Raw genomic sequence first — 10,000 nt, 5'->3', positions numbered from 1 at the left:
ATTAGCGCATTTCTCTCATAGTTACAATGGCGATAAGCGTGAAAGGGGTTCGTCCCGGTCCTTACCCCATACCACTGGTGGGCTGGTCCTTGAGTAAAACAGGAATTCGGATCGCCGTAATAAGTGATCTTCCTTCCCTCGGGAATCAGTTCGATTCCAGGTTTCAAGGATTTTATAGCCTCTGTGGTGTAGTGGTCTAGGGCACCGTACAGGTAATTTACGGATAGCCGAGTATGGCGGGTTCGAACCCTGCATGCAACTGTCATAAAAATTATCGGTTTGATGTCGCTGCCATTAGCGTATTTCTCTCATATATATATATATATATATATATATATATATATATATATATATATATCTCCATATATATATATATATATATATATATATATATATATATGCATGTATGTAATCAGACATGACACATTCTATTCTTTATGTAATAGCGAGAATTTATTTACATTAGTCCTTAGAACATTTCCAGAAAACATCATACACACACTTTCAGCTGTCATTTAAATCACATAATCCTATGATACGTATATTTTGAGCGACACCATTTAAAGACTGTGCGGCCACTGTTGTGATCTAACCATAGATTTCTTTGACGAGTCTGGATATCATCCTACAACAGAACGTCGAAAGGCATAATGTCGAATGGTCAAAATATCTACACGACAGAAGGTCGAATACGACATAATGTCGAATGACTTATTTCACTGGATATTTGTATAAATATGTTACATATTAGTTGGATATAATGATTCACGATATAAGGAATGTTTCTAATTATATATGTTGTTCTCTTGGAGAAATATTTGACTTTCGCGGCAACCGGCATTTCCTATGTCGTTGGATCTATTGTGATCGCTCTGGACGATTTTCTGTTTGTGTGATCATAAGAATGTAGGGCCTACAGCGGTATAGACCTAGATATCAAATCTATTTTTAGCATATTTTTATGTTCAATGTAGTTCCAACTGGAGCTATCCATAAAATATTCAATGTTACGCAGCTAGTGTACAGAGAATATGTGAAATAAGATAATAAAGTTGTTACGCCCGAAATATATTTTTAATCATATGCAACAGTGTTTCATTTATCTTTATGTATTTATATATCTATTTGTTTGTGTTTCAATTGTAGTTCTGCAATCACATGAATGAAATGTGTAAGGCACATCACTGATCTTTGATGTAATTTCGAGGCCGTCAGGAAGGGAAGTCACGTAACAGAAACATTTTCCTGTTCAATTCCAATTAATGCATTGTTCCAGAAACTATGAATATTTCTCCTTGCACTAATGCAGTTGGTGAAGAAACCACACCAATAAAACAAGTTCCATGCTAAAAAAAAAAATTAATTTTGGTATTGCCGAAGAAGCATCTCTGACATGATTCACTAAGAAAGGATTCACAGTCATCATATTTTAAGAATTAATAAATGACTACGTGAACCCCCAAGTCGTGCAACGATATACTCCAATACCCTGCAGGAAATCCTCTCTATCGGGGGTTCTCAACCTGGATTTCGTGGGACGGTTTACAGGGGTTATTAGATGACTAGCAAAAGATTACTTAGACATTTAAATCTACAGAGAGAAAACATTGTATATTGTTTTTATATCATTATATTTTTAACCATATTATATCCATTGCGGTACTATTGTATATATAATTAGTCAATATATTACTATTCTATATTCGATGTCAGGTTAATGGAGGTACAGGTCGATGGTCTGAGGCCTCTCGGGATACATAAGGGTTACTTAGACATTACTTAGACATTTAAATCTACAGAGAGAAAATATTGTACATTGTTTTTATATCATTACATTTTTAACCATATTATATCTATTGCAATACCATTGTATATATAATTAGTCAATATACTACTATTCTATATTCTGTGTCAGGTAAATGGAGGTACAGGTCGATGGTCTGAGGCCTCTCGGGATACATAAGGGTTACTTAGACATTACTTAGACATTTAAATCTACAGAGAGAAAATATTGTACATTGTTTTTATATCATTACATTTTTAACCATATTATATCTATTGCGGTACCATTGCATATATAATTAGTCAATATATTACTATTCTATATTCAGTGTCTGGTTAATGGAGGTACAGGTCGATGGTCTGAGGATCTCTCGGGATACATGAGGGGAAAAAGTATGAGAACCCGTGCTCTAAACTATGAGAATTGGCGACCTAAACACAGAATCGTGATGGGCAGTTGTTACAAATGGTTAGAGTTAATCTAATAGATCAGGTCAGTTCAGATGGCTGCATTGATGAGGTTCACCTATATTCCCAAACAGTTAACAGTTCTCAAAGTATCCCAGAAATGGGTACAAGTTTATAGACACGTTTAAGGAAATACAAAGAGATTACATTCATATGAAACAATTTAGGTCAACCAAGAACGAAAGAAAATTGATGAGCAGTAGGATCAAACGATTTATGCTCTTATGTTGTTATGGAACAGTAGTAATAAGTGTTATTATTTTTATTCTATTTAATTTGCAATCATAGAAATTGTGTATGTTATCTTGATATGATATGATATAGTATTATAACAGGCGAATAGCCTGACATCTAATCTCATTGAAATTGGGATTATGTCAACTTTGTGGATAAGACTGGTTTTTTTTTTTTTTCACTGGGTTTTTGTCCACTGGAATTTTTGTCAGGTTATCCTTGACGGCCAAGCTGGTGATGGCGTTGTTGGATGTGCTAGAATTAGGGAAATGTTTGATGAAGGATGACTCAACAATTTTTCTTCTATAGTTGCAATGTGATTTATAAATTATATCAGCCTTGCCCCAGTCCATGTGGTGATTTAATTCAGTGTTATGAATGAATATTGCTGAATTATCCTATGTGTACTTAATAGTATTTATGCTCCCTTCCTGTTTGACGGGGGCATGTAGCAAACCTTCCCGTGGTACCCCTGCTAATCCTATTATGAGACCAATTGCTATAACACGTACTATGCTGTATCCAGCGCCTAGGGGTGATAAAAGGACGAACACTTTTCCCCTAGACAAGAAGATGCTAAAGTTTAGAGTCATCAGCTTCAATGCCGAAGGACTGTCAGCTACAAAATCGGAACTTCTTGCCAACATTGATGCCTAGATACCATACATACAAGAAACACATAAGGATTCGGTGCTACCAAGAATACCAAGCATATACCTAATTATCTCCCATCCAACTTCCAACCATGTAAGTGTAATATACGCACTGGATAAATCCATAATTCAGAACAGCGGAAACTTCTCTGATCATGGGCAGGAGATCCTTCAAATGGTCACTGAACATATAAACATCGTGTCATTATACAAACCACCACCAATTCCCCTTACGTGGTCCTGACTTTACCAAATAGTAAACAAGGTGTGCCTTGTTGTAGATGATTTTAATAGTCACAACACTACCTCGGGCTGCAGGGAAATCTACATCTCTAGTCTCACTGATCAAAACAAAGAAATGTACAAGAAATATATGCAGGCATACAAGGGCGATTCAATTGACAAAAAACATCATAAAGCTCGAAGAGACCATGATAGCTTGAATCAGCAATAAAAAAAATAATGCCGACAATAAGTTTAAACCAGCATAAACATAACCCATAACAACAAAAGATCCTGAGCAACTATTAAGAAATCAAATTATGAAAAGAAACTTCAACCAAGAATAGCTGCCATTACCCCGAATGAAGTGGCATACCAACTGCTTCTCAACGGAAAATCTAACAACAGAGAGAGGAGATACATAAAGAAAATGAAACGGAACATGAACATTATACACTATGATGAATAAGGCTTCAAACCATTTACCCTGGAAGAACTGGACTTTGGGGACAAAATAAAATAATAAAGACATAAGGAACTCCACTCGAAACTTCTGGATGGAAAAATGCTACAAGTTGAGTTCCTCAGGGTTCCGTTCTTGGGCCACTTCTATTCATAGTATATAAAAATGATATAGACCATGGACTAAAATCTACTGTTTCCAAATTTGCTAACGATACAGAACTGTGCGGAATGGCAAATGGTCATTCAAACCAAGTAGATATTCAAGGAAATTTAGATATGTTGTTTGTTAACAACAAATGGTGGTAGCGGTGGTATCTTTGAGCAAGGTAGGTTCACTAGAAGGAGGGAGTGAGTTCTAAAGAGAAGGTTCAGACGATGGCTGTACAGTGTCCTGGGTAGTGGGATCTACAGGAGGCAGGGAGGAAGTACTCCCCATTTGAGGTGCCTGAATCTGGTTAGAGGGGCCAGGAGAAGGAACAGCAATAGTGGGGACTAAAACAACTGGCATGCCACGGTTATCATTGTTAACAAACAACAGATAAATTACAGCAATTGTCTGAAAAGTGGTCAATGAGGTTTAACACAAGTAAATGCAAGGTAATGCACAAAGGTAAAAGTAACAGTAAGTACGATTACAAATTATTTGGTAATTCGTTAAAAAAAAGTGAATAGTGAAAAGGATCTCGGCGTGATTATCAGTAACGACCTCAAATCATCCAAGCAGTGTATTTCAGCCTCTTAGAAAGCAAATAAGATCCTAGGACTCATTGCGATCTTTTGACTTCAAAAATCCATCTCCAATTAATAAGCCATATAAATCGTTAGTTCGTTCACATTTGGAATCTGCTGTTCCGTATGGTCATCGAATATCATTAAAGACATTGACAGATTGGAAAAAAGTACAACGGTGAACCACAAAACTGATTCCAAATATAAAGAATAAATCATATGAAAATCGACTAAAACACATGAATCTGTTTTCACTAAAAAAGCGTAGACTTGATACAGGTTTCTAAGATTCTAAAGGAAATTGACAACATTGAAAGTGACAAAATCTACATAACGAAAGAGAATCAGACAAGAAATAAGGGTCTCAAACTGTCAGGAAATAAATTTAATTTGGAAGTGGATAGAAACAACTTCGCTAACCGTGTAGTTAATGAATGGAATAAACTTCCTGCAGAGACAGTGCAACGTAGTTTAGTTCGAAGTTTTAAGAATCATTTAGATAAACACCTTAGCAAGATGCTGTAATGACTGTCATTTATTTTATATAATTTGTTTATTTGTTTTGTTATCATTTGTCTGTTTGTTTAGTATTATTTGCTCGATTCTCATTTATTATCAATTGGGTGTCAAATTATTATCTACTATTTCCCTGTTTGTTTATTATTTAACTATACCTATGCATTTATTTATGTATTTTATCTATTATTTACATTATTATGGTTTTTATTTATTCATTTATATATATATATATATATATATATATTTATATATATATTTATATATATATATAAAAAATATATATACATATATTCTTGTATATTTATATATATACATATATATATATATATATATATATATATATATGTATATATATGTATATATATGTATATATATATATATATATATATATATATATATATATATATATATATATATATATATATATATATATATACACACAGACCTCCCTCTGCTCTGCATTATCTTAAGATCAGCCGTCTAGGTGCGCCTTTTGTAGGTGTGGCTTAAATACGCTGCTCTATGACTCACCAGGGTGAAGATATGGCAGCGGACCTCTAATCAAGGCATACAACTGTCACCGTTAATACTCTTTTTATTCATGTTCCCTTTATTCCATACCATAACAACAATTGCTAATCAGCGAGAAACACCGCCCCACCATTGGAAGCTGGTACTCGAAGGTGCATCATGAATATACATAAAAAAGGAAGATACAATTTATTCTTTAAGCGCTCGTTCTTATTCTTCTTTGAAGCGGCAGGATGCGCACGCGTAAGGTAGGCAAAGCCATATATATACACATTGTTCCCGCCAAACTCGTACAGTGATGAATGCTACCGTGCTCAGTGTGGATGGCGAAAATATAGTGGCTCGTGTGCAAAGGGATGAATAATGCATAATATGTATGTAGATAGGGTGCAAAGTGCTGTTGGTGAGATTTTAGGCTCGCGATCTGACTACCTGTATATTCTTGGCTGAATTCCGATCAAAGCGTTGTTCGTTCGCTGAGGTAAACGGTTACGATTTCGACAACAGGAATATGATTATCTCCGTAGATAATTTGCGCCAAAACATCATTATGTTATAATTCCAGAGACATCTAATATCGATGAACTAGATCACCATGACCCAAAACTGTGCCAAGTCAATCCATAACTTAACTTTTCGAACGGTAGCGAAACCGAAGTCACGGCCAAGTAGCAAAGATCTGAATGAGCTCATACGTCATATCGCGTAACACGGGTGGCTGCGGGGAAGTCATTTATACCTGATGTGCCTTACAATATTTTATCAAGCTTCGGATATGATATCTAATTTAACTTTATCAAAATCAAACCAGCAGGGTTCTTGCCGGAGAAGAAGAGGTAGAAGAACACAGGGAAGAGACAAAAAGCGAGAAAGGAGAGAGAAAAAGAGGTAAAGGAAGAGAGAGGAAAACGTAGATAAAATGAAAGTACGAAGTAAAAAAAATAAACATAATTAAATCAATAATTTTATTTTATCTATTTATTATTTTCTATTGTTCATTCATTCGATTAATCATTAATTTCTAGAAAAGCAAAATTTGAAACGAAACGAAAGTTGAGGAAATAATTCAAAATCTTGAAAACAGAGAAGAAAATAACGGATTCCTGGTGAACGAACAATTCAACTCCAAACGATTTTATTCAGTGGGGACTTCTGATGGCGCACTTAATACACATGATTTTATTCAGTTTAGGGAAAGGTCTCCACAATCATTCATGTAAACGGTTCACTCATCATTTAGCATTATCTGTTTATGTATGTATATATATATATATATATATATATATATATATATATAATAGCTTATTAATTTATTTATCAATTTTCTTATTTCTATTATGATCTAGTCTATTATTCATTTGTTTCAACTATTTATTTTTATCTATCTTTTACTTGTTTACTATTTTTAATCTTTTATGTTTATTTATTTATTCATTTACTTATTTTGTTGATATGGCGACTATGGCCAAGTTTGACAGATGGAAAATAACGGAAGGGACCTTACGAGCGTAGCTCTATTTTTGTCTATTACACTTGGTTAAAATCAAATAGGCTGTAATCGTGGTTTTGCTTTATAAGGCAGTCACAGAGAATGTGCAGGAATATGCTTATTATTTGTGCCACCCGGCGATTTTATTCAGCTAAAGACGATGGTGGTTGCTGTGGTAGTGGTCGAGATTTACTGTTCAGATAAAGTTGTAAATTGGAAAAAAGAAGAAGAGATGAAGAAAAAAGAGGAGAAAGGCGAGAGGAGGTAAAAGTGAGGAGGAGGAGGAGGAGGAGGAGGAGGAGGAATAGGAGAGGGAGAGGAAGGAGGCGAGAAGGTAAACATTGGTTAGTTAGATAAGGAAAGATAAAATTTGGAAAATAATCAGTCACTAAAAAATGGAAGAACAGCAGAAGAAGGAGAAGGAAGAGGAGAAGAATGAGAAGAGGAGAGGACGAAGGATAAGGGAGAAGAGGAGGAAAATAAGGAGAAGGAAAAAGAAAAGGTGAAGGAGGAAGAAGAAAAGAGGAAGAGGGAAAGAAAGAAGAGAAGGTAAAGGAGGAGGAGGAGAAGGACAAGGAGGAGGTGGACGAGGAGCAAGAGAGGGAAGATTAGAAAAAGGAAGAGGAGGAAAGGAAGAAGAGGAGAAGTCGAAAAGAGATGAAAAATCAAAACGTTGGAGGAAATCAAACTTGCGTCTACTGTGTGTGTGTGTGTGTGTGTGTGTGTGTGTGTGTGTGTGTGTGTGTGTGTGTGTGTGTGTGTGTGTGTGTGTGTGTGTGTGTGTGTGTGTGTGTGTGTGTGTGTGTGTGTGTGTGTGTGTGTGTGTGTGTGTGTGGATGTATGTGTGTGTGTGTGTGTGTGTGTTTTCACCTCGGATCTGCTGCAGCCTCTGTCGAGACAGCCAGACACCACCCTACGGCAGCGAGCTCAGAGCTCATTATTTGCCGATCTCTGGGTAGGTCTGAGACCACTCACACACCACACACCGGGACAGCAAGGTCACAACTCCTTGACTAACGTCCCGTACCTACTCACTGCTAGGTGAAAAGGGGTTACACGTGAAAGGAGACAAACCCAACTTATCTCCGCCCGGCCGGGGAATCGAACCCCGGTTCTCTGGCTTGTGAGGCCAGTGCTTTACCAATCAGCCACCGAGCCGTGTGTGTGTGTGTGTGTGTGTGTGTGTGTGTGTGTGTGTGTGTGTGTGTGTGTGTGTGTGTGTGTGTGTGTGTGTGTGTGTGTGTGTGTGTGTGTGTGTGTGTGTGTGTGTGTGTGTGTGTGTGTGTGTGTGTGTGTGTGTGTGTGTGCGTGCGTGTGTGCACGAAGCCTCCTTTGGTCTCTCAGGGCTTTATCTATTCCTGCGATTTGATGAACAAATGAAGTCTCGATCAGTCCTGAAGAGTGAAATACATAAATCAGGTGAAGGACGACAAGTCAAACAACTTCATGACTTTTATGTGCGTATGGGGAGAACCACACCGCATGGGGAGGAGGAGGAGGAGGAGGAGGAGGAGAAGGAGGAGGAAAAGGATGGAAAGAAAGGAGGAGGAGGAGTATAATGTTGAGGAGGAGAGGGAATATTAGAAAGAGGAGGAGGAAGCGAAGGAGTAAGAGGAGGCAGTGGGAAAATTGAGCAGGAATAACAAGAGATAGGAGGAGGAGGAGGAGGAGGAGGCAGAGGAGGAGAAAAGGAAAAGGGAGGAAGCAGGGGAAGAATACAAGGAGGTGAAGAGAAAGAGGAAGAGAAGGTGAAGGAGTGGCAGAAGGAGGAGCAGGATGAGGATGAGGAGGTGGAGGAGTAGAAGGAGGAGAGAGAGCGAAGACAAGTAAGACGATGAGGAAGATAAAGGGGAGGACAGCATGCCAATATATTACCAGCGCTTTTATCCTGGTGGAAAGGATCACGCCTAGAAAATTAAAGACAAACAGATAATTCCCGACTCTCCAAAATGCATCTCCGAGGGTTTGTGGTCCCTCTCGTTCTTCGATTTCGAGAGACCTTAAATTCCATACGTCATTTAATTTTTTTTTTTTTTTTTTTTTTTTTTTTTTTTTTTGCAAATTCTGGTCATAAGAGAAGTCTTCGAAGACTGAGACCGACTGCTCTTTAAAAAATTAAAGACTAAAGACCATATGCATAGTCCCATAGTGGGTTATGACAAATAACTATAGTATGACAGGAAGAAAGATGGTTCGGTTCCTAGTGGGATCGTACATAGAAAGATGGGTAGACACAGATTCACTTTGCAATTTTATGAGAATCAATGCTACCACTTTTGAAATATGTATATATTTTCCCTCGTCATCTTTTACACACACACACACACACACACACACACACACACACACACACACACACACACACACACACACACACACACACACACACACACACACACACACACACACACGCACGCACACACACACACACGCACGCACGCACGCACACACACACACACACACACACACACACACACACACACACACACGGCTCGGTGGCGGATTGGTAAAGCACTGGCCTCACAAGCCAGAGAACCGGGGTTCGATTCCCCGGCCGGGCGGAGATAAGTTGGGTTTGTCTCCTTTCACGTGTAACCCCTGTTCACTTAGCAGTGAGTAGGTACGGGACGTTAGTCAAGGAGTTGTGACCTTGCTGTCCCGGTGTGTGATGTGTGTGGTCTCAGACCTACCCAGAGATCGGCAAATAATGAGCTCTGAGCTCACTGCCGTAGGATGGTGTCTGGCTGTCTCGACAGAGGCTGCAGCAGATCCGAGGTGAATAGGTGAATACACACACACACACACACGCGCGCGCGCGCGCACGCACACACACACACACACACACGCACACACACGCAACACACACGCACACGCATACAAATATATAAGAAAAGTTGCGTTCAACTTA

At 38.1% G+C, this 10,000-nt stretch overlaps 1 non-coding gene across 1 annotated transcript; it reads right to left on the bottom strand.

Annotated features, from left to right (window-relative positions):
• Nucleotides 1-8,177: 8,177 nt before the first annotated feature.
• TRNAV-CAC (transfer RNA valine (anticodon CAC)) lies at nucleotides 8,178-8,250 on the bottom strand. The gene has a single exon. It is a non-coding gene; the product is annotated as a tRNA-Val (tRNA).
• Nucleotides 8,251-10,000: the final 1,750 nt, after the last annotated feature.

Source organism: Oratosquilla oratoria, chromosome 13, assembly GCF_046742065.1.
Source record: "Oratosquilla oratoria isolate Oo_2021 chromosome 13, ASM4674206v1, whole genome shotgun sequence".
Taxonomy (NCBI): domain Eukaryota; kingdom Metazoa; phylum Arthropoda; class Malacostraca; order Stomatopoda; family Squillidae; genus Oratosquilla; species Oratosquilla oratoria.
The sequence above is the reverse complement of the archived record's forward strand: the minus strand, read 5'-3'. Positions and strand labels throughout refer to the sequence as shown.